Source organism: Bos mutus, chromosome 7 (assembly GCF_027580195.1).
Source record: "Bos mutus isolate GX-2022 chromosome 7, NWIPB_WYAK_1.1, whole genome shotgun sequence".
NCBI classification, from domain to species: Eukaryota; Metazoa; Chordata; class Mammalia; order Artiodactyla; family Bovidae; genus Bos; species Bos mutus.
This window is the reverse complement of record NC_091623.1, coordinates 18,505,755-18,529,270: the sequence shown is the minus strand read 5'-3', so window position 1 is coordinate 18,529,270 and position 23,516 is coordinate 18,505,755. Positions and strand designations below refer to the sequence as shown.

At 37.6% G+C, this 23,516-nt stretch overlaps 1 pseudogene; it reads left to right on the top strand.

The window, feature by feature from the left end:
• The first annotated feature begins 2,336 nt into the window (after positions 1 to 2,336).
• Positions 2,337 to 3,476, top strand: LOC102288034 (heterogeneous nuclear ribonucleoprotein A3-like; annotated as a pseudogene).
• Positions 3,477 to 23,516: the final 20,040 nt, after the last annotated feature.

Here is a 23,516-nt window from a genome sequence, read left to right as displayed (position 1 = left end):
ACAGCCTTGACGTACTCCTTTTCCTATTTGGAACCAGTCTGTTGTTCCATGTCCAGTTCGAACTGTTGCTTCCTGACCTGCATAGAGGTTTCTCAGTTACTTAACAATAAAAATTGGGATTATTTTATGTGTAAAAAATAAATTGTACCTGTTTAACTCACACCAATCAAAAAAATTCTAGTACGGGAGAGATAGATGTCAGCAAAAATGTGACTGAAGATAAAATAATGCAAATTCTAAATATTGAGTTTAAAAAATGTTTAGGAAAGCAGTTACAATTCTGAATTGTGGATGGTGTGAAAATCCAAGGAAAATGTAATGTATGAACTGGGCTTTCAAGGCTAAGTGGATTTAAAATAGGAGTAAGAGGCAGAAGTAGAAATGCGGGAAGAATTGTTCCAAAAGGTTGTTTTCAAGCAAGGTGACCAGTTCATCTTGGTTTGGTTGGTACTTTCCTAAAAGTGGTCTTCCCTGGTGGTTCAGAGGGTAAAGATCTGCCTGCAATGCAGGAGACCAGGGTTTGATCCCTGGATCGGGAAGATCCCCTGGAGAAGGAAATGGCAACCCACTCCAGTATTCTTGCCTGGAGAATCCCACGGACAGAGGAGCCTGGTGGGCTACAGTCCAGGGGTCACAAAGAGTCGGACACGACTGAGCGACTTCACTTCCACTTTTTCATTTTTCCTGTAAGCACTGCAAGCCCCATGTAATGGGGAAAGGGCAAATCAGGACAGTTGGTCCACTTGAAACAAAGCCATGCATTCCCTACCACTCCTCCCAATTTCCTAAGCAAAGAAGTTCACAGAGTCCCATAAACCCAGACAGCAGGTGTCAGCTTTTGGAAGCTGAACTCTGCTCACTGGCCCCTACCACTTGCTCTGAGAAGGGAGCTTGAGGATTTCAAAGTTCCTTGTGCTTCTCGGTTACCCATAGCAGCACTTCCCTTTAGGCCTACTTAGCCCCGAGACTCCTCCACTGCTGAGACATCAAATGCTAGCCTTTGTTTGATGACCACCTTCCATTCTCCCAGCCTCTTACTACCTATTCCTGCTGAGCTTCCTGCCTGTTCTTATCAACACTTTTGGCCCCTCAACCGCATCCTAATTCTCCTGATCCATCACCAGCCTGGTTCTTGTTTATCGAGTCTATCAACATACTAACATAACATGCTTATTGAGATAAAGCACTGTGGAGTCAAACATCCACTTCTGCCTGTTTTATTTTGTGTCCATCTATGCTTCTTACTCTCCACAGGAATTTACCAACAGAGTTAACTTCTCTGAACCTGTTTTCTCAGCTGGAAAATAGGAGATACCAATGCCTCCTATTCCATATTACTCATGAAATACTATGTTTAAAAAAGGAACAAGATTTTCAGAATTGTATGTACAGTATGAATACACTTTTGTGTATATAAAGTCATTTCTTGCATATGAATGTTTATAAATGCAATTAAAAGAAGAAGAAAACCAAACTCTAAAAATGGTTAGCTTTCAGAAGGGATATGAAAAAGGGGAGAAATGTTAATAAGCAAATGATCTTTACACTCTTATCTTTGAATTGTGTGACTATTATATGATAAACTTAGGTTATTTTGAAATTAAAATATAAATGAAGACAGGATAAAAATGGACAAACATAAAAGTTTCACAGGGGAGTCGACACTTAAGTGAATCTCCATGTGTGGGGAGATAAGAAAGGGAAGGATTTTCTAGGGAAATGAGTAGTGTGAGCCATGGAGTAGATAGCGCAGTGCCGCCAGGACCCTGCAGAAAACCTTAATGATGAGGGACAGGACTCAGTGAGAGCCATGTGAAGGGGAGGATCATAGGAAATAAGGCCAGAAAGATGGCCAGGGCTAGCTCTGAGTGCCCTTTGAAGGCCATACAGTGCAATTTGAACTTTGTCCTGAAACTAATGGGAAAGCATTTAGAAGTAAGAAGAATGGGAAAAAAAAATAATAGAAGCTGAATTTTAGAAAGGTAGTATATTGTGAATATAGGGGTGGGCAATACTATAGATTTTTTTAAATTTATTTATTTTTTCATTTATTTGGCTGTTCTGGATCTTAGTTATGGGATGTGGGATCTGTAGTTGGTCTTTAATTGAGGCATGTGTGATCTAGGTGGATCCTGGGCTCCCTGCATTGGGAGCATGGAGTGTTAGCTCCTGGATCACCAGGGAGGTCTCAAGACTGTAGATTTGAAAAGGAAATCAGAAACATTTTCAATATTCACAAAAAGAGATGATGAAGGCCTAATTTATTAGCAGAGACCAAATAACATTTCATTTTATGCTGTGATTAAAATATTAATAGCATTTTACTGGGTCTCAAAATGGAGGTAAAACCGTCGCCCGGTCACCCCCAGCCCAACTCTGGCTGTCGCCGCCACCGCTGCTGGTGGGAGGAGGGTCATGATCCCAAGGAACCAGAGCAGTTGAGAAAGCTGTTTATTGGTGGTCTGAGCTTTGAAACTACAGATGATAGCCTAAGAGAACATTTTGAGAAATGTGGCACACTTACAGATTGTGTGGTGATGAGAGACCCCCAAACAAAACGTTCCAGGGGCTTTGGTTTTGTGACTTACTCTTTTGTTGAAGAAGTGGATGCAGCAATGTGCGCTCGACCGCATGAGGCTGATGGGGGTGTAGTGGAACCAAAGAGAACTGTTTCTAGAGAGGATTCTGTAAAGCCTGGTGCCCATCTAACAGTGAAGAAAATTTTTGTTGGTGGTATTAAAGAAGATACAGAAGAATATAATTTGAGAGACTACTGTGAAAAGTATGGCAAGATTGAAACCATAGAAGTTATGGAAGACAGGCAGAGTGGGAAAAGAGAGGATTTGCTTTTGTAACTTTTGATGATCATGATACAGTTGATAAAATTGTTATTCAGAAATACCACACTATTAATGGGCATAATTGTGAAGTGAAAAAGGCCCTGTCTAAACAAGAGATGCAATCTGCTGGATCACAAAGAGATCGTGGAGGTGGATCTGGCAACTTTATGGGTTGTGGAGGAAACTTTGGAGGTGGTGGGGGTAACTTTGGCCGTGGTGGAAACTTTGGTGGAAGAGGAGGCTATGGTGGCAGAGGTGGTGGCAGCAGAGGGAGCTATGGAGGAGGAGATGGTGGATATAATGGATTTGGAGGGGATGGTGGCAACTATGGCGGTGGTCCTGGTTATAGTAGTAGAGGAGGTTACGGTGCTGGTGGACCAGGAGGATATGGAAACCAAGGTGGTGGACATGGTGGCGGTGGTGGAGGATATGATGGTTACAATGAAGGAGGAAATTTTGGAGTAACTATGGTGGTGGTGGAAACTATAATGATTTTGGAAATTATAGTGGACAACAGCAGTCAAATTATGGACCCATGAAAGGGGTAGTTTTGGCGGAAGAAGCTCGGGCAGTCCCTATGGTGGTGGTTATGGATCTGGTCATGGAAGTGGTGGATATGGTAGCAGAAGGTTCTAAAAACTCAGAAAAAAGGGCTACAGTTCTTAGCAGGAAAGAGAGCGAGGAGTTATCAGGAAAGCTGCAGGTTACTTTGAGACAGTTGTTCCAAATACGTTAGAGGAACTGTAAAAATCTGCCACAAAAGGAACGATGATCCATAGTCAGAAAAGTTAACTGCAGCTTAAACAGGAAACCCTTCTTGTTCAGGACTGTCATAGCCACAGTTTGCAAAAAGTGTAGCTATTGATTAATGCAATGTAGTGTCAGTTAGATGTACATTCCTGAGGTCTTTTATCTGTTGTAGCTTTGTCTTTTTCTTTTCATTACATCAGGTATATTGCCCTGTAAATTGTGTTAGTGGTACCAGGAATAAAAAATTAAGGAATTTTTAACTTTTCAATATTTGTGTAGTTAACTTTTTCTACATTTTAGTACAGAAACTTTAACAAAATGCAGTTTTGAAGGTGTTTCCTTGTGAGTTAACAAGTAAAGAAGATCATTGTTAATTACTATTTTGTATGAATTTTGCTAAAGTTAACTGTAAAGAAACACCTGCTGACTTGCAGTTTAAGGGGAATCTATTCTTCCCATTTCCAAACCATGAAATGAATGGCTCTGACATGTGGAGAGAATAGATATTTGTATGTTTGCAGTGTGTGTTTTAGATAATAGAATTGGGTATTTAAATTAGCATATTTGTGAATTTAATAGCATTAAGATTTACCCTCAAATGAAAAATCTCAAAATTTATATTTGGTTTTTGTGCATTTTCTTTCAAAATGTAATCACGATTTTAGTGTCTTAGCTTTGCTGAGAGTCCCAGCTGTGTTTAGAACATCTCCATTCTATATTCACCTTGGTCACAAGTGAACTGCTGCCATAGTTTTATTGGGGTGTAAAGAATGTCTACTGCTCTCTGTTTAAATTCTGGGAAGGGGTAGTGAATGTTTCCCCTTTCCTCCTACCTTAGGAAACATTCTTAAAATGTTGAAAATACAAGACCACTAAGCTTGCTGTATCTGAGCAAATTAGTGGCTATCTTTTTTTCCTTTTTAAAGCACAAGAGGCCCATAAATCTTCAGTTATTTTCCTTGGTTTAATATATATTTTTTTGATACAAGCTCTCAGAGCAAGGGAATAAAAATCATGCATTGTTGAACCCTTAAAAAAAATTAATGACGCTTTATTGAGATATTTGTTTCCAGCTAACATTTATTTAGCCAAGCTTAAAACCTAGGTAAGAATTATAAATGGATGTCTCATTTATTTCTTAAAACTTCATAAGGCATAAAAGTCTGTTAATATTCCTAACATTATAAATCAGGAAACAGAGATTCAGAGGGGTTGAGATATTTGCCCAAGCACACCTACCTGATAAATGGTGTGGCCAGAATCTGAATCCACAGAGCCTGGTTCCCTGGCCACACTTTCAAATGTTAGGTCATAAAGCCTGTCCTTAGAGTGTCCTCAATGTCAAAGAAAAGTTGCTCTGGACAGAATTAAATTGGCAAGGAAAACTTTAAGACTATAGCAATGGGGAGAGAGACTGAACTCAACTCCACTGAAACAGAGTGGAGGGTTTTTAAGTACTGGGGTAAGCTAGTGAAAGAAGTACTGAAGGGTGACAGGGGAAGGTTGGTCAGTGTGACTGGGCCATCTGTATTTGTTAATTGTTTCTTATTCAAGTTAGACTCTGTCTTCCCACCAAGATGGGAAGTCAGAGGCACTGTGTTCCTCGGTGCTTACTGAAAAGGATGGCTTCTAGGTTCTTAAGGAAGATATTCTGGGTTATAAAATTGTCAAGAGTCTAGAAGACTACTTATCACAAAGGTGCAGATAAGGAATTTATAATTGCAAATTTTCTAAAGCAAATGCTCAAAGAAAAGGGAAGGCCAGGGCCTCGTATCAGATGAAGCCTGTCTAAAGTATAGTCAAGCTGAGAGAACATTAAGATCTTCTTGATCATGAATTATTCTGGAGTATGGGATGCAGTAAAATGCAGTGTGTTAGCCTTAATCCACTGGGGGAATTCCTCTGGAATGGCATATAAATCTCTGATATATATATAATCCATTTAAAATTATATTATACACATGTGTATGCTAAAAGTTAACACACCAATATACATTGCACAATATAATCCACATCATCAAAGTAAAAATTTCTATTTTATAGACATTTTAAAACAGTGGGTATTAATTAATGAGATCATTTAATGTTATTAACTAAGATAACAGTCAGTATTTTTTTTTAGTATTTGTTGTATGCCAGATATGAAGCTAAATTCTTTCTCATATAGTAATTACTTTCTCATATACTCCTAAGATCAATCATGGGAGGTAGCTACAATAATTATCTTTATTTTATGAGTGAGGAAACTGGTTCTGAGGTCACATAATTTATAGTCTGTTTGAGTCCTAAGTAGGACTGGCTACCTATGGCAACCCACTCCACTATTCTTGCTGGGAAAATCCATGGATGGAAGAGCCTGGCGGGCTATCGTCCATAGGGTCACAAAAGGTCAGACGTGACTGAACACCTGCATACACACCTGGTTTGTGAGACCCAAGGCGAAATGAACGTGTAGGACTTCTTGTTCCAAAATTATTGAGCGTCATAAGGTGACAACAGAACATTAAACCAAAGGGCCCTTCGAAGGACAGGGTACCGTATGACTGCAGGTCTTATGCCTGTCAAACTAGCCCTGCCCTTAAGTTAGTGCTTTCGACCTTTAAGCTGTTTTCTATCTTTCCTGAATGAGTTACTCAGTATTGAGGTTGTTGGGGATAGCCGGGTTCATAAGTAGTGATCAGTTTATCTTTTTAAATGCCTGGAGAAAAGAAACTTTCTCACAGTTAGGATTTGGATATTTAATTCCACCTGTATTAGCTTTCTATAAAGAAATTGATGTTTTTGAACTGTGGTGTTGGAGAAGACTCTTGAGAATCCCTTGGAGAGCAAGGAGATCCAACCAGTCCATCCTAAAGGAAATCAGTCCCGAATATTCATTTTAAGGACTGATGCTGAAGCTGAATGTCCAATACTTTGGCCACCTGATGCGAAGAACTGACTCACTAGAAAAGACCCTGATGCTGGGAAAGATTGAAGGTGGGAGGAGAAGGGGACGACGGAGGAGGAGATGGTTATCATCAGCAACTCGATGGACATGAATTTGAGTAAGCTCCAGAAGTTGGTGATGGACTGGGAAGCCTGGCATACTGCAGTCCATGGGGTTGCAGAGAGTTGGATACGAATGAGCAACTGAACTGAACTATCTCATACAGCTTGTCAGTGAGCATCAAAGTGTTAGAAGACATGAGACTCTCTACGGATCCTGTCTGAAAATAGTAAATATCTGGAATAAAGGAGGATCTTCCTGTACAAAGGAAAACTATACCTAAATACTAGCTGCCATCTATGGGTCACACAGAGTTGGACACGACTGAAGCAACTTGGCAGCAACAGCAGCAGCCTATATTCTGTGGTCACCTGATGCGAACAGCCAACTCATTGGAAAAAGTCCCTGATGCTAGCAAAGATTGAGGGCAGAAGAAGAGAGCATCAGAGGATGAGATGGCTAGATGGTATCACTGATGCAACAGACATGAACTTGGGCAAACTTTGGGAGATGGTGAGGCACGGGGAGGCCTGGTGTGCTGTGGTCCATGGGGTTGCAAAGAGTTGGATATGACTGGGTGACTGGACAACAGCATACTATGGCCCCTCTCACAATATATTACTCTGTCTGATTAGAACTAAACTTGGAAGACATCATGCTATATTTAGATGACAACAAATATTAGCAATACAAACAAAAAGTGTTTTTCCATCATTAAAGAGAAAGATATATGATAGTACTGAGGCTACTACCAGAAGATGGGTGTATTAGTACTAAATTTTTAAAAACTTATTCGTACTGAAGCCCAGCATGGTTGAGTAGCGTTAAATGAAGATGCTTTCCAGAGTAAAATTGCTTTATTCCTGGAGTTGAGTACTGTTCAAAGTGACTATTATTCTCACTACATGAATTATTGTAGCTTAAGTAACATTTTATTGTAAATGGCACCTACAGAGAGTAGTAGATTTAGATTTCATTATAAAAGAGGTTAGTTTTCATTGTGAAAGTTCTCTTTGCTTTTTGATAGAGATGAAACCAATATGAAGCTAGTGAAAATGAAAATGTTAGTTGCTCTGTTGTCTCCAACTCTTTGCAACCCCGTGGACTGTAGCCCACCAGGCTTCTGTGTCCATGGAATTCTCCAAGCAAGAATACTGGAGTGGGTAGCCATGCCCTTTTCCAAGGAACCTTCCTGACCCATGGATCAAACCTGGGTCTCCTACATTGAAGGCAAATTCTTTACTGTCTGAGCCACCAGGGAAGCTCCAACATAGACCAAAGATGATCTCAAATGTGAATAGAGGTAAAGATTATACATATGAAGTTCTTTTTAAGATCAGCTCCTTGAAACACTTATATGAATTCTACAATCAAAAATTTGTCATTTGGGGTCTTCCCTGGTTGCTCAGTGGTAAAGAATCTGCCTGCCAACACAGGGGAAACGAGATCAATCCCCGATCTGGGAAGATCCCACATGCTGTGGGGAAACTAAACCCACGTGCCATAACTGCCAAAGCCCATGACCAAGACTAGAGAGTAGTCCCCACTGACCACAACTAGAGAAAAAGCCCTTGCAGCAGTGAAGACCCAATACAGCCATAAGTAAATAAATATTATTAAAAAAAATATGTCGTTGGAATAGACAAGAGGTTGTTGTCAGGGTGACATGTATTCCTTGACTGTTGTTTGGCATTTTGTGTCATTTTTTAAAAAATGACTTGTCTTCCCATCTGAATGTATTAGCAAAATGTTAAGCAAATTTCTTAAATATCATTATGATCCTGGTCTTAAATATAAATATTTTTCTTCAAAAACATGCAACTTTCTTATATATTATAGTTTTTAAATAACTTTCCTAAGATATAATTGGCATATAATAAACTACACATACTTGAAGCATAGAATATGTATTTACCCATGAGAATATCACCAACACCAAGACAGTAAACATACCTAGTCCTCCTCAGAATTTCCCCTGCTCCTCAGTAGCCTCTAACTTCCTCATACCCAATCTATTCTATTCTATTCTATTACCTTATTCTCCAGACAATCACTGATCTGCTTTCTGTCACTAGAGATTTGTTTGCAATTTTTAAAGAATTTTGTATAAATGGAATAATACAATGTATACTCCTTTTATTAAGCATAATAGTTTGAGATTCATCCACATTGTAGCTTGAAGCAGTAATTCATTCCTTTTAATCACTGAATAGTATTTTACTGTATGGAAATATAACTTTTATTTATCTGCTCAGTGTGAACATTTGTGTTGTTTCTAGTTTGGGGCTATTACATATAAAACTGCTGTGAACATTTTGCATATTAAAATTTGATGAACAGCTGTATTTGTTTTTCTTGATTAGATACTTAGCATGAAATGAATGGATCATTTTATAGATGTATATTTAAAATTTTAAGAAACTACCAAACTATTTACCAAAGTGGGTAAACAATTTTTTATATTCCAACCAGCCATGTAAGAGAGTTCCAGTTGCTCCACATGCTTGCCAACACTTGTAGTAAATGCAATCTATATCTTTTATGTAAAAGCTAGAATCTTAGCATTCACATCAGATGATATTTATTGATAATAAACATATGAAGCACAATTCATTTGAAGAGGTTAGAGGACACAGGCAAATATTTATATTTCAAAGGCATCTTGAGAAATCTGTCAGCTTTCTGTCAATTTTCCTTGTCTCAGTACCCAGGATAAAAATGCTCACAACAAATTTTAAATAGACATTATTATAGTGATAGCTTCTATTTACTTATGAATATAGGGGTCACAAATAAGTCCATCAGAACTAGGTCCATCAGGTAAAGGTCCAAAAGGAAAACAAATTAGAGGAAGTACAACTTCTCAGAATATAGGACTGTAACTAGTGTGGTTGAGTTATATGCATCAGCTGAGTAAAGTCTCTATGTCATAAGGACATTGTGATTAGGTTAGGGTGGCGGGTTTTTTTTGGTCTCTTAAATGTGTTTGTATTGAGGATCCAACCAGTCCTTCCTAAAGGAAATCAGTCCTGAATGTTCATTGGAAGGATTGATGTCATTGTGATTAGGTTAGGGTGTCGTTTTTTTGGTCTCTTAAATGTGTTTGTATTGGGGATCCAACCAGTCCTTCCTAAAGGAAATCAGTCCTGAATGTTCATTGGAAAGAGTGATGTTGAAGCTGAAACTCTAATACTTTGGCCACCTGATGTTAAGAGCTGACTCATTTGAAAAGACCCTGATGCTGATAAAGACTGAAGGCGAGAGAAGGGGACCACAGAGGATGAGGTGGTTACATGGCATCACAGACTCAATGTACATGAGAATGAGTAAACTCTGGGAGTTGGTGATAGACAGGGAGGCCTGGCGTGCTGCAGTCAATGGGCTCACAAAGATTCGGACATGACTGAGCAACTGAACTGAACTGATTGGACTCAAAATAATCTTATCATTAGCAAGACCAGTGAGACCAATAATTTTGGTTTCAGTTCAGTTCAGTTCAGTCACTCTGTCGTGTCCAACTCTTTGCGACCCCATGAATTGCAGCACACCAGGCCTCCCTGTCCATCACCAATTCCCGGAGTTCACTCAGACTCACATCTGTCAAGTCAGTGATGCCATCCAGCCATCTCATCCTCTGTCGTCCCCTTCTCCTCCTGCCCCCAATCCCTCCCAGCATCAGAGTCTTTTCCAATGAGTCAAGTCTTCGCATGAGGTGGCCAAAGTACTGGAGTTTCAGCTTTAGCATCATTCCTTCCAAAGAACACCCAGGGCTGATCTCTTTTAGAATGTACTGGTTGGATCTCTTTGCAGTCCAAGGGACTCTCAAGAGTCTTCTCCAACACCACAGTTCAAAAGCATCAATTTTTCGGCGGTCAGCCTTCTTCACAGTCCAACTCTCACATCCATACATGACCACTGGAAAAACCATAGCCTTGACTAGACAGACCTTTGTTGGCAAAGTAATGTCTCTGCTTTTGAATATGCTGTCTAGGTTGGTCATAACTTTCCTTCCAAGGAGTAAACGTCTTTTAATTTCATGGCTGCAGTCACCATCTGCAGTGATTTTGAGCCCTAAAAAATAAAGTCTGACACTGTTTCCACTGTTTCCCCATCTATTTCCTATGAAATGGTGGGACCGGATGCCATGATCTTCGTTTTCTGAATGTTGAGCTTTAAGCCAACTTTTTCACTCTCCACTCTCACTTTCATCAAGAGGCTTTTTAGTTCCTCTTCACTTTCTGCCATAAGGGTGGTGTCATCTGCATATCTAAGGTTATGAACAGTATGAAAAGGCAAAATGATAGGATACTGAAAGAGGAACTCCCCAGGTGAGTAAGTGCCCAATATGCTACTGGAGATCAGTGGAGAAATAACTCCAGAAAGAATGAAGGGATGGACCCAAAGCAAAAACAATACCCAGCTGTGGATGTGACTGGTGATAGAAGCAAGGTCCAATGCTGTAAAGAGCAATATTGCATAGGAACCTGGAATGTCAGGTTCTTGAATCAAGGCAAATTGGAAGTGGTCAAACAAGAGATGGCAAGAGTGAATGTCAACATTCTAGGAATCAGCGAACTAAAATGGACTGGAATGGGTGAATTTAACTCAGATAACCATTATATCTACTTCTGCGGACAGGAATCCCTCAGAAGAAATGGAGTAGCCATCATGGTCAACAAAAGAGTTTGAAATGCAGTACTTGGATGCAATCTCAAAAACGACAGAATGATCTCTGTTCGTTTCCAAGGCAAACTGTTCAATATCACAGTAATCCAAGTCTATGCCCCAACCAGTAACACTGAATAAGCTGAAGTTGAATGGTTCTGTGAAGACCTACAAGACCTTTTAGAACTAACACCCAAATAAGATGTCCTTTTCATTATAGGGGACTGGAATACAAAAGTAGGAAGTCATGAAACACCTGGAGTAACAGGCAAATTTGGCCTTGGAATACAGAATGAAGCAGGGCAAAAACTAATAGAGTTTTGCCAAGAAAATGCACTGGTCATAGCAAACACCCTCTTCCAACAACACAAGACTACACATGGACATCACCACATGGTCAACACCGAAATCAGATTGATTATATTCTTTGCAGCCAAAGATGGAGAAGCTCTATACAGTCAACAAAAACAAGACCAGGAGCTGACTGTGGCTCAGATCATGAACTCCTTATTACCAAATTCAGACTTAAATTGAAGAAAGTAGGGAAAACTGCTAGACCATTCAGGTATGACCTAAATCAAATCCCTTATGATTATACAGTGGAAGTGAGAAATAGATTTAAGGGTCTAGATCTGATAGATAGAGTGCCTGATGAACTATGAACTGAGGTTTGTGACATTGTACAGGAGACAGGGATCAAGACCATCCCCATGGAAAAGAAATGCAAAAAAGCAAAATGGCTGTTTGGGGAGGCCTTACAAATAGCTGTGAAATGAAGAGAAGTGAAAAGCAAAGGAGAAAAGGAAAGATATTCCCATCTGAATGCAGAGTTCCAAAGAATAGCAAGAAGAGATAAGAAAGCCTTCCTCAACGATCAATGCAAAGAAATAGAGGAAAACAACAGAATGCGAAAGACTAGAGATCTCTTCAAGAAAATTAGAAATACCAAGGGAACATTTCATGCAAATATGGGCTCGATAAAGGACAGAAATAGTATGGACCTAACAGAAGCAGAAGATGTTAAGAAGAGGTGGCAAGAATACACAGAACAACTGTACAAAAAAGATCTTCATGACCCAGATAATCATGATGGTGTAATCACTCACCTAGAGAAAGACATCCTGGAATGTGAAGTCAAGTGGGCCTTAGAAAGCATCACTACGAACAAATCTAGTGGAGGTGATGGAATTCCAGTTGAGCTATTTCAAATCCTGAAAGATGATGCTGTGAAAGTGATGCACTCAATATGCCAGCAAATTTGGAAAACTCAGCAGTGGCCACAGGACTGGAAAAGGTCAGTTTTCATTCCAATCCCAAAGAAAGGCAATGCCAAAGAATGCTCAAACTACCGCACAAATGCACTCATCTCACACGCCAGTTAAGTAATGCTCAAAATTCTCCAAGCCAGGCTTCAGCAGTATGTGAACCATGAACTTGCAGATGTTCAAGCTGGTTTTAGAAAAGGCAGAGGAACCAGAGATCCAATTGCCAACATCTGCTGGATCATGGAAAAAGCAAGAGAGTTCCAGAAAAACATCTATTTCTGCTTTATTGACTATGCTAAAGTCTTTGACTGTGTGGATCACAATAAACTGTGGAAAATTCTGAAAGAGATGGGAATACCAGACCACCTGACCTGCCTCTTGAGAAATCTGTATGCAGGTTAAGAAGCAACAGTTAGAACTGGACATGGAACAACAGACTGGTTCCAAATAGAAAAAGGAGTATGTCAAGCCTGTATATTGTCACCCTGCTTATTTAACTTCTATGCAGAATACATCATGAGAAACGCTGGACTGGAAGAAACACAAGCTGGAATCAAGATTATTGGGAGAAATATCAATTTTGGTTTAGTTTCTATCAAAGAACAGAAACTACTTTGTCAAGATACAAAGTAGATACAAGATCTGATTTCAAAACCTGTAAGAGGTAAGAGTCAGAAAATATCTGGTGTATTTTTCTCTTACTGGTTGATCTAAAATACGCATGGATCAACTCATGAGTAGTGCCACGTGGATGGTATTCCTAATCCAAGGGTTTTGGCCCTTATAAAGCAACTGAATATAAACAGTGATTATTCAGGTGTCTGTATACAGTGGTGAAGGGGTTACAGTCATTTTTCCTCATCTTTCAGTGCTGTTATCAATGATATATGTCTACCTAACTCCATTTTTAAAAGTTGAATTGTATGATGAAATTCAATTCCTGATTTATTTCATTATGATTATAAAATGTAATCATAGACTCCTATCATCTTACAGTTAGAAGAGATAGAAATAGCGCCTGAGAAAGTCCACTTTGCTTGGAGAGTGTTTGGGTTTTATTTTTTAAGATTTACTTGTTTCTTTTTGACTGCGGTGGGTCTTCGTTGCTGCATGTGGGCGTTCTCTAGTGGCGAGCAGGGTCTGCTGTTCGTTGTGGTGCGCCAGCTTCTCATTGCAGTGGCTTCTCTTGCTGCAGAGCACAGGCTCTGGAGACATGGGCTTCAGTAGTTACAGCTCATGGGCTCTAGAGCATGCGCTCAGTAGCTGTGGCACAGAGGTTTAGTTGCTCCATGGCATGTGGGATCTTCCCGGAGTAGGGATCTAACCAGTGTCCCTTACATTGCAAGACAGATTCTTAACCCGTGGACCACCAAGTCCTTGCAGAGTGCTTAATAGATAGAAGGTGCTTCTTTTTATGGTGCTGAAATTTACCTCCTGACCATTTCTTCTAAACTCATGGAAAATTTCCTACTGCTAAAGAAGACATTTACTGAAAGAAGGGTGTAGAAATGTCATGAAGAGAATGTGAGTTTGACTTATACTTCCACCACTTACTTTAGTTTTTTTTTTTTTTTTAACAAGTCCTAGGTAATATTTATCTTCTTGAACCTCTGTTTCTTTACCTCATCAAGTAGAGATAATAACAACTACATCTTAGAGTTGTTTGAATGCTAAATGAAATTATTATATGCACAGTCCCAATTTACTAACCACTAGTTCCAACTATGTTACCTTTTTCACACAGTGAACCCGATAACCTAGCTTAACTTAGATCAGGCTTTGCCTTGGCAACATATATTATTTCTGATGCTATTTGATCATGCTTCATTTTTAGTAACTTCCAACATTGATATTTTTAGTGAGAATTGAGTGTTTAAATTTGAGTGCTTCCAAATAATCCATTTTATTCTTTAATTCCTTTTTAGGCTTTATCTTCTAAAATTGCAAAGAATGTCTAAGTAAGAGCTATCATGTAAAAAACAAACAAACAAGAATTTTACGTAATGGTCTGTTAAATATATTATACCTTTCTTTTGGCTACAAAAGGCTAGCTACAATCGTTTCAGTGCCTATCTATCCATCTATATCATCTCCAAATGATTTACCTCTCACTGTGATCACAAATCAGTCATATTCCAAATAGATGTTCCCAGTGGAATCAACAATAAATACATTAAGTACTAGTCTTGTTGACTACAAAAGAACTGGGATAAACTCATCAAACCCAATGAGAAAATTAGTGATGTCTGTTTATCTGTCTGATGCAATAGTGCCTGTGTGTGAAATACCCAAACTCTCATTGCATGCCTACTGTCAGAATCTGTTGACAACACACTTAATCACTGAATTCTCTTTGTTTGGGAAGCTTCACTCATTTTCACTGATATTTTCTTTTTTAGTGTATCTTACTCATGCCTTTCAAGCTATCCACAAAGCTGTCAATTTTCTGATATGCTCTTCTTTCTCTGAATGTCTACTTTCCTGATGGTACCCAATAACTAAAAAATAAGTAAAACTAGCACTAGAGAATCCTTTCAACTTAACCAGTCTGATTTATAAATTTTTAAGTGGTCAGTTTTTTTGTTTTTCTTACTATAATTAAAATTGCCAGTTACCAAGGAGACAAGTGAAAGTCTAAGGCAAAGCAAAAACAGAAATATTCAATATTTGTGGTTTACAATCCAGATAATTTACACTGTTTACAAAATTATAATCATCAAAAAAACTATCACTCTATTATTCTCCCTCCACCTCTTGATTAGTGACTTATAAGAATTGTTAGCCATCAATAAGAATTCTTATAAAGGTTTCTGTGACTCCCTTTATCCTCTGACAAGTCGAGTCTTTTAAGGAAAGCGGTCTTTTCTCAGGATGAAATGAAAACGTTTTATTTAATGCCACAACGTGTGAATGTTGTCCCTGTGAATTTCATCTGCTCTCTGTGCCAACTCTGAACAAAACACCCCACACCATACCTCCTACATCAGCAATTCCTGTCAGTTCTAACTGCTGATTATTTGCTGAATTTGGCCCCTTTTGACACCTCATTCTTACTGCTCTAGTCCAGTCTACTTTATTTCTCACCTAGATTACCTTTGTCATTGGTTACCTGGTCTCCCAGTTTCCATTTAGGCTCACAAATATTCTATTCTTTCACCAATCGCCAGAATTGGTGAATATCATATAACACACTGAATAGTAATTCAGTGTGTTATATGGTAGCACTGTAAGCACAGGAAGTGACTCCTCTGCACACAAGGACTTTGGATCTTTTCATACCATGAATTTAGATGTAAGAAAATAACAGAGAAATAGAAGGAAAGATCACTAAGAGTGGAAATAGAAATGAGAAATAGCAAATATAAAGTGAGACCTGTGGCGGATTCATTTTGATATTTGGCAAAACTAATACAATTATGTAAAGTTTAAAAATAAAATAAAATTAAAAAAAATAAGAACCATGTAAAGCAAGTAAAAAACAAAAGACCATAAGAAATAAGATTACCAAAAACAAATTAAAAGAAGCTCATGAACATAACCACCTACTCCATTTCTGAATTTGCTGTTGACCGTTATTTGTTGACTGAAGGAAAGTCTGTTTCAACTGAACATCTCAACACTTCCTTGTATTCCATTTTGTTGAGATAAACACATGCACATACAAGGAAGGAATTGTCTTACCATTGGTAGATTAAAAATCACCTTAAGTTTAATGTTTTGATTATCCTGATACCTTCAATTCAGCAAATGGCAAATGAAAGTTATATAGGCATCTTGCCTACAAGTAATATATTTCAGTGTAGTGTATGAGTTAGTTCCAGAGATCAAATTCAGTAGAATGTAATTTCCATAGAGGCAGATTTATTTTTTAATCATTCACCTCAAGCACCTAGAAGGGTGCTTGGCATATTGCATGTACTCACAGACTATTTATTAGATGCATGAATAAGTCTAGCAAGAAAAAACTGGCTCAATCACTGACCTAAAAGCAAAGCATGTATTGTCTATAGTGTTTACACAAGGTTAAAATATCAACTATCCATTTTATTTGAGAAAAATATGGACTGCTTTAACTAGAGATGAAGTTCAGAATTCAAAATTCAATCATACCTATCATATTTACTATAAAAATAACCTAATTTTTATTTTAAGGTTTCAGTATAAAGCATTTGAAAGTATCTTGCCTTATTTTTACCCTATTTCTACTTTTAAAAAGTGAATTTTTGCTTTATTGACTATGCCAAAGCCTTTGACTGTGTGGATCACAATAAACTGTGGAAAATTCTGAGAGATGGGAATACCAGACCACCTGACCTGCCTCTTGAGAAATCTGTATGCAGATCAGGAAGCAACAGTTAGAACTGGACGTGGAACAACAGACTGGTTCCAAATAGGAAAAGGAGTACGTCAAGCCTGTATATTGTCACCCTGCTTATTTAACTTCTGTGCAGAGTACATCATGAGAAATGCTGGGCTGGAAGAAGCACAAGCTGGAATCAAGATTGCTGGGAGAAATATCAATCACCTCAGATATGCAGATGACACCACCCTTATGGCAGAAAGTGAAGAGGAACTAAAAAGCCTCTTGATGAAGATGAGAGAGGAGAGTGAAAAAGTTGGCTTAAAACTCAGCATTCAGAAAACGAAGATCATGGCATCTGGTCCCATCACTTCATGGGAAATAGGTCCCCACTTCATGGGGAAACAGTGGAAACAGTGTCAGACTTTAGTTTTTTGGGCTTCAAAATCACTGCAGATGGTGATTGCAGCCATGAAATAAAAGACGCTTACCCCTTGGAAGGAAAGTTATGACCAACCTAGATAGCATATTCAAAAGCAGAGACATTACTTTGCCAACAAAGGTCCATCTAGTCAAGGCTATGGTTTTTCCAGTGGTCATGTATGGATGTGAGAGTTGGACTGTGAAGAAAGCTGAGCGCCAAAGAATTGATGCTTTTGAACTGTGGTGTTGGAGAAGACTCTTGAGAGTCCCTTGGACTGCAAGGAGATCCAACCAGCTCATCCTAAAGGAGATCAGCCCTGGGATTTCTTTGGAAGGAATGATGCTAAAGCTTAAAGTCCAGTACTTTGGCCACCTCATGCGAAGACTTGACTCATTGGAAAAGACTCTGGTGCTGGGAGAGATTGGGGGCAGGAGGAGAAGGGGACGACAGAGGATGAGATGGCTGGATGGCATCACTGACTCGATGGACGTGAGTCTGAGTGAACTCCGGGAGTTGGTGATGGACAGGGAGGCCTGGCATGCTGCGATTCGTGGGGTCGCAAAGAGTCGGACATGACTGAGCAACTCAACTGAACTGAACTTAAAAAGTGAATTAAAAATATAATTAAGCATCACTGCATTCATATTTTGAAGGGCTGTCAATGTTAACCTGGGATCCACATAAGAAAATAGAAATCATACAGGCTTTTAGATTAGACTAACCCAAACTTCAGCTTATAAGTTGGCATAGGACAAATTGCCTTTCTGAACTTCAACTTCCTCAGTGATGAAATGTAGTTGATATTAACTCTTATATTACAGTGTGCCGTGCTTAGTCACTCAGTCATGTCCATCTCTTTGCAACTCCATGGACTTGTAGCCTGTCAGGCTTCTCTGTCCATGGGGATTCTCCAGGCAAGAATACTGGAGTGGGTTACTGTGCCCTCTAGGAGATCTTCCCAACCCAGAGATTGAACCCAGGTCTACAGCATTGAAGGCAGATTCTTTATTGACTGAGCCACCAGGGAGGCTCATATTACAGTGTGATGGTGAGGATATAATTAGATGACACACTGAAATGTTTAACATTGTATCAGATATTAGCATAATTTCATTAATATGAAAAAATTTTTCATTAATATGTAAAATTAGGGTTAGGGTTAGGATTAGGGTTAGGGTGCCAGAGCAATATGAACTCATTGAAACTCACATATTTTGGCTCGTTTTTAAGACCATAGAAAACATATACCATTTCTAGAATGCGAAGATATGATGTTACGTGACATCATTTAACAGTAGCAGAGACATTTTCTGAGTTATTCTAAAAAAGAAGCTCCAAATTTGACCCAAACCACACAGAAATTCTCTGATAGGCAAATAATTAATGATTAAAAAATTCACCGTGACTTTACGTGGCCACAAGGCAAAAGATGATCAAATAATGACAACAGAAAAATGGTATTGGGTGAATAATTTCACTACAGAAGATTTTTTCAAGGCGTTTGGCTTTCTAGAGAAAAAGTGACCTATTAGATACCAGTCAATGATTGTTGTATTTCAAGTCAGTCAAAAATGTATTTATAGTGCCAGAAATTATGCTTAGAAAATATTAAACATTTCATAGTGAGTCACTCATGTTTTCCTTGGTATATATTTACATTAGTAAATTGATTACATGGAATACACACATATTTGATAAAAGTGTTTCACAGAATGAATGATTCAGTGAAACATTCCTATTAATTTGATACTTCACATTTAACCCGTGTTTTTTATTCTAGACCAAAAGAAAGAGGGTAATAAAATATTCATTAACTGCATGGAAGCCCATTTATTGAAGATAGTCTCTGGAGGGTAAATTTCAAAACATTTGCTAGAGAGTGCTGTGCAAAATATGCAGTTGTCCTGACATAGCAACTAGTGTGAAGAACAGCAAATGCAATAGTCATTATTAGTAAAGGAGAAGATCATCCATTGTGAATCACAGTGCAGCTACCTTTTGTATTTAGACTAAGAAAAGTATGAGTCACTTTAGCCATTGCTTAAAATTTGGCAGGATTTTATAGAGAGGTTAAAAAAAGCACAAAGTATGTGCACAGTTTCATCAAGAATTATGGTAATTCCTTAAAAGTCTTGATAAGACTCCTCTCAACATTCTTTAAATTCTTAGACAGTTATAATATTTGGGAACATACAATCTTGGTAAGCACCTACAGGTATTGTAGGGTTGAAGGGAAAAAGGAAGGAGGAAAATTATGTATAAATAGACACATTCATGGCTAAATAGATGGATAGCTAGATAATTTAAAATATCAGAAGCAAAAAAATGTTAAAAATTCTAATCAGTCTATAAAACAAAGCATTATTGTGCTCTGAATCTCTTAGAACCAATTGTAAGTAGATATCTTAGGATACAGTCAACATTTTGTGGTTTGCCCAATTGCCTATTTGTTGAAGAATAGAACAATTACCCAGATTTTTCAAACTCTGTGTATGTTGCTGGCCTCCATTATTAAAAAAAAAAAACCTTGAAATTATACTACTTTTCTTTTAATAATTTGTAAAGATATAAATTTTTAATTGATTTCAGATCAATTCTTCTTAATAGTGAAAAGTCTGGAAAAATATTCTATTGTGTCTAATGCAGGAGTCCCCAACCTCTAGGCCATAGACAGTTACCTTCCATCAGATCAGCAGTGGCACTAGATTAGAAATAAAGTGCACAATAAATCTAATGCACTTGAATCATCCTGAAACCCCCCATCCTTCCCAATCCATGGAAAAATAGTCTTCTATGAAACTAGTCCCCTCTTCCTAAAAGGTTGGGGACTGCTGGGCTAGTGCATGTTGAGTTAACTCTTTTTAAAATTTCTAACTGTGGTTAAAACAAAAACACACATAATAGAAAATTGTGGTTAAAAAAACACATAGCATAAACTTGGCCATCTTAACCATTTTTAAGTATATAATTCATTAGTCAAATATATTCACATTGTACAATAGACCTCTAGAAAAGTATCTTGAAACTGAAAAAATTATCCATTGATCGAATTTCTCTCTCCCCTAGCCACCGATAACCACAATTTTGCTATTTCTTATGACTTTACTTATATTTGTTGCCTCATATAAGTAGAATAATACAGCGTTTGCCTTTTCTGTGGCTAGTTTATTTTTCTTAGCATAATGTCCTCCAGGTTCATCCATGTTGCAGCATGTGACAGAATATCCTTTCTTTTTAAGGCTGAATAACATTCCTATATATGTGTGTATTCATCCATTGGTGGATACTTGGATTGCTTCCACCTCTTGCTGACTATAAAAAGTGCTGTTATAAATATAGGTGTTCATACATTGAAATATATATATTACCATATATAAAATAGCCTGTGGGAATTTGCTGTATGACACAGGGAGCTCAAACCTGATGCTCTCTGACAAGGGGGTAGGATGGGGTGGGAGGTGAGATGAAGGTTCAGGAGGGAGGGCACATATGAATACCTATGACTGATTGATGTTGGTGTATGGCAGAAACTAACACGGTATTATAAAGCAATTATCCTCCAATTAAGAATTAAAAAATGTTAAAAGCTGAACCCTATATATATATATATATATATATACAGATGGTCAAATAATTCTTAAAAACAATTCTTCAAGACCCTGCTTTCAATTTTTTTAGATATATAAAAATTGCTAGGTCAAAAATGGTACTTCTGATTTTAATTCCTTGAGGAACCATCATACTGTTTTCCATTGTGGTTGCACCAATTTACAATTCTACCAACAATGCATAAGGGTTCCAATTTCTTCACATCCTCTCCCATACTTGTTATTTTCTGTTCTTCTTTTTTTTTTTTTTAAATATTAGTTGTCCTAATGAGTGTGAGGTGGTATCTTACTGTGGTTTTGATTTGCACTTATCCATTGATTAGTGATGTTAAGAATGTCTTCATGAGTTATTTAATCATTTGTATATCATCTTGGGAGAAATGTCTATTCAAGTCCTTTGTTCATTTTTTAATCTTTTTTTCTTTTAAGATTTATTTATTTACTTATTTTAGCTGCCCTGGGTCTTCATTGCTGTGCGTGGGCTTTCTCTAGTTGTGGCAAATGAGGGTTACTCTTTTGTGGGGTGCAGGCTTCTCATTGTGGTGGCTTCTGTTGTTGCAGAGCACAGGCTCTCGAGTGCAGGCTCAGTAGTATGGCACACAGGCCTACCTGCTCCGCAACATGTAGGATCTTCCCAGATCTGGGATCGAACTTGTGTCCCCTGCACTGGTAGGTGGACTCCTAACCACTGGACCACTGGGGAAGCCCCCAGGTTGTTTTTATTGTATTGTTTGTTGCAGGGGTTTCTATATTCTTTATGTTAACTTCTTACTGGAGATACAGTTGCAAATATTTTCTCTCATTCCGTAGATTGCTTTTTCAATCTGTATTTTGTCCTTTGACATATTGAAATTTGACGTATTGCTGTTTGTCTATTTTGGCTTTGCTGCCTGCGCTTTTGGTGTCATACCCAAGAAATCATTCCTACTTTGAACATACTGAAGCTTTTACCGTTTGTTTTCTTCTAGGAGTTTCATAGTTTAGGGTCTTACATTTTGACTTTTAATTCATTTTAGTTAATTTTTGTAGGATAAGGGTTCACTTTATTCTTTTGCATGTGAAATTGAAATATATTTGCCTCATTTTCCCTCCTTCCACTCTCCTCCCCCATACCCTCTCCCCTAGGCATTTACATAAAAATAAATTTTTGATTTTAAAAAAATTATCACCTGCTATTACTCCATATTTTCCTTTTTATGCTCACATCTATTGTTTGAAATATTATATTCAGCCTCAATGAAAATTATTGTGATATAATAATCAAGGATTAACATATCAGGTAGAGAATAAACAAAAGTAGATGAATACTTGAGACAAGATTCCTCTCTTTTTCTGATAATACAAAGAGAAAAAAGCTACATATTTTGACATGAAAAGGGAAGTATTTTCAAGCAACATATTTTTTTTGTAGCTGCCCCTTAATAGATTGCCTTATGTGGGTCTTAGTACTTAGAGAAGTTATTTAGCATTTACTTCTCACAGAATCAAAAATAGAAGACACTCAATGTTTGATTTACAAAATACAAGTACTGGTAATATTATATTGCATCATACATGTAAAAGAATGATAACTTTCAAAGGTGAGTTTCTATATAATTGCAAGATTTGTTATGAGATTTGAGTCTTTTCCCAGCTTGTTCCATTATGTCATACACATCTGCCATCAGGTAAAAATCTTACAACATTACACAGAAGTACTGTGAGTTGATTATAAGTGAAAACCCTCAAAATCTTTGTATTATTACTTTAAAAATACTCCTTGTTGTCGCAGAAGTATCAAGAAACAACTGCGATTGAGACTTTATTCTCTATTCTATGTGAAATCAAATTCTCTCCAGGGTACTTTGTATGACTTATTAAGAGAGTCTGTTGATAGGCAAAATTCTTCTCACCATGACCAGAAAACTTTAAAATTGGTGGCAAAGGAATTTGGATATTCTTAGAGAAAAAGAATCACCGAGTTGGGTATTTGAAGTTAGGTTTAATGGTCTAATTTAATGTGAAAATATGGGTGCAAGCTCAGACATATTTTGATACAAGTATCTGGGAACTAGATATGGAACTAAACAATTTACAGACCTTGAAATAAGCAGAAAATTATTCTTGAAATCATGTTAAAAAGTGAATGTAAAATTGATCACATTGAAATGAAAATAATCATGACTAAAATATATTTTAGTAATCTATGACTTGATTTAAAAGAAAATTATTTTCTACATCTTGGATCACTTATGTGTTAACACTTAAATAATTTTTTTCTTCCTCAGATTTTTATTATAGTTGAGGCAGATAAATGAACCAGAGTCTTTATTAACTAAAGTAGGTCAAATCACTATGAATTAAAAAAACTGTAAGGAGGTTATAATTGATGACAAAATTCTAATGTTACAGCTATCAGTCAAAGTTATCATATTCCACAAGACATTTGATCATTTTGCTACAATACTTTCTTCAAGAAATTCTTATTTTCTCTTTGGAACTTATTTAAGGTATTTTTGTATGAAATCTCAAACAACCAATATGTAACTTCAATCACAACATTTGTTTAGTCCATATTATTTATCATGTTCCCAGGCTAAGAGAAGAAGAATGGATGCTAGTGTGCACTAACAGTTCATCCTAGGACAATGCACAGACAAGGAACTGGACAAGCAAGCAAAAGAACAAAAGCCAACTCT